The 2,656-nt window shown below is 41.3% G+C and overlaps 1 pseudogene; it reads left to right on the top strand.

Annotated features, from left to right (window-relative positions):
- The first annotated feature begins 1,461 nt into the window (after positions 1 to 1,461).
- LOC103236519 (prostaglandin E synthase 3-like) lies at positions 1,462 to 2,262 on the top strand (annotated as a pseudogene).
- The last annotated feature ends 394 nt before the right edge of the window (positions 2,263 to 2,656 follow it).

Raw genomic sequence — 2,656 nt, 5'->3', positions numbered from 1 at the left:
TTTTTTTTTTTTTAATTAGAAAGAAGCAAATAAAACAACAAACAACAAGGGCAATGAGATAGCTGGAGAGAGAATGAGTTAAAACTTCAAAACTTGAGTGTGCAGGCTGTTCCTGGGTCTGCCCCTGTCACTGTAATTCCTGTAGGGGTTCCTACAACTTCTCCTGTGAGTGAAATACAACAGGGAATTCTGAAAGCATTAGACATAAAATACATGATATTTTTCCATGTGGTTTTCACTACTTCTCAGAGTAGGTACGGTCTCAAATTTTGGATTATCTCTTCAAGCTTTTTTTTTAAAATAACTTTTGAAACCCTGTTTGTGATTTCTGAGAATAGCAGCAAATGTTTCAAGTAAAAAAGGAAAAAAAAAAAAAAAAGTACATGAGATGCCAATCTAAGAGATTCACAGTGAGGTGCTGATGAGTTCTGTAAAAGTTGTGTTCGATTCTGTTTCACCTGTGAGTTCCTGTACTGTTTTCTTTTCGTAATCACAATTATTATCCTGTAGCCACATGACAGGAAATGCTGTTATAGATGACAACAAACACAAGCAGCATCTGGGCCACAGATTAGATTATAAAAAAAGCCTTTGTGCTTGGCAAGAGAAAAATAATGGGTAATACAAAACTATAATCCTATTTTTCATGCATTAGATACCTATAAATGGCATATCTTGAATATAAGCTGTTGCTGTGAAACTTTAAATGTTTAAGATTTAAAAAGTGAACAAATCAGAGCTTATCATTTCAAGTCTCAATTTTGTGCTTTTCCCACAAAAATATACTCTAGGTTTCCAGAAAGTTCTCTAGAATTTTTGTTAATGGACGTCCAAAAGGTACCTGAGTTACATGCCCTGGACTTTTTTGTGTGTATGTGTGTGTGTGACAGAGTTTCATTCTCCTTGCCCAGGCTGGAATGCAGTGGCGCTATCTCGGCTCACTGCAATCTCCGTCTCCTGGGTTCAAGGTATCCTCCTGCCTCAGCCTCCCCAGTTGCTGGCATCACAGGCGCGCACCACCACACGCGGCTAATTTTTGTATTTTTTTGGTTGAGACGGGGGTTTCACCATGTTGGCCAGGCTGTTCTCGAACTCCTGACCTGAAGTGATCCCCCCGCCTCGACATTCCAAAGTGCTGGGATTATAGGCGTGAGCCATCGTGCCCGGCCTCCCTGGCTTCTTATTTCACCTTTATTGAAATAGGCGTGGCCTATTGAAGACTGCACAGATACAACTGTGTGTCAGAAAGTGTGACTGCAGAATTTTCTCTTCCAGAAACTGCAATGGAGCCCTCCTGTGGCTAATTTAATCCGGCCAATTTTCCTTGATCTAAGCAGAAAATCATATAAAGAAGCAGCTGTAGCTGCCGCCGTCGCCTGAGGGGAGCGAGAAAAGGCCGGGGCGACCAGGGAGAAAACACAGAGTCGCCACCGGAGAGAAGTCAACTCCCCAGCAGCAGCCGCGCCGGAGAGGTCCACCCACCCATCCGCGCGTCCCCCTGCCCCGTTCACAATGCAGCCTGCTTCTGCAAAGTGGTGCGATCGAAGGGACTATGTCTTCATTGAATTTTGTGTTGAAGATATAAGGATGTTAATGTAAATTTTGAAAAATCCAAACTTACATTCAGTTGTCTTGGAGAAAGTGATGATTTTAAGCACTTAAATGAAATTGATCTTTTTTACTGTATTGATCCAAATGATTCCAAGCATAAAAGAACGGACAGATCAATTTTGTGTTGTTTACATAAAGGAGAATCTGGCCAGTCATGGCCAAAGTTAACAAAAGAAAGGGCAAAGCTGAATTGTCTTAGTGTGGACTTGAATAATTGGAAAGACTGGGAAGATGGTTCAGATGAAGACAGGTCTAATTTTGATAGTTTCTCCGAGATGATGAACAACGTGGGTGATGATGAGGATGTAGATTTACCAGAAGTAGATGAAGCAAATGATGATTCACAAGACAGTGATGATGCAAAATGCCAGATCTGGAGTAAGAAATATTGTCATCACCTGGATTTTGAGAAAGAAAATAACTTCTCTCCAACGTTTCATAATTGAGAGAATTCCTGAGTTGATAGCCCTAAAGGCAGATGCTGTATTTGCCTACTTTAACCCGTTTTTCAACCTGTTTGTTTTTTAAAAGGCTTCACTAAGGGTTGATATGTACCATTGTATGGGGCAATTTTAAGTCAGCTAAGGCAATAACCTTATGCGTGAACATTTCCCAGACTTTAGTGAAGCTGTTGAGGTCCTAGGCAACTGATGCAGCAGTTGTGACAAATAAAAACATTTCACCTAAGTCTCCTTTTCTTCATAACATAGATACTGACATGATAGGAAGCTCTCATCTTAGGTAAAGAGAACAAAATTTTAGTTTATAGGAGAAAGAATGACATTACTCCCTATATCATAGGGAGTGCACACCCCCCGTGATATTATTCGTAATATTCAGGGAGGGAGAGGATGACATTAGTCTCCATATCGCAGGGCGCGTACGTTCCTCTGTGATATTGTTCGAAATATCCAGGGGGGGGAGAAGATAATATTACCCCCCATATAGGAGGGGTGTACACCCCCCTGTGATATTGTTCATAATATTCAGGAAGGGAGAGGATGGCATCACTCTCAATATCTCAGGGGATGTACCCCTCCCCCTG

The sequence above is a fragment of the Chlorocebus sabaeus genome, chromosome 7 (genome assembly GCF_047675955.1).
Source record: "Chlorocebus sabaeus isolate Y175 chromosome 7, mChlSab1.0.hap1, whole genome shotgun sequence".
In the NCBI taxonomy this organism is placed as follows: Eukaryota; Metazoa; Chordata; class Mammalia; order Primates; family Cercopithecidae; genus Chlorocebus; species Chlorocebus sabaeus.
This window is presented reverse-complemented; position numbering and strand designations above follow the sequence as displayed.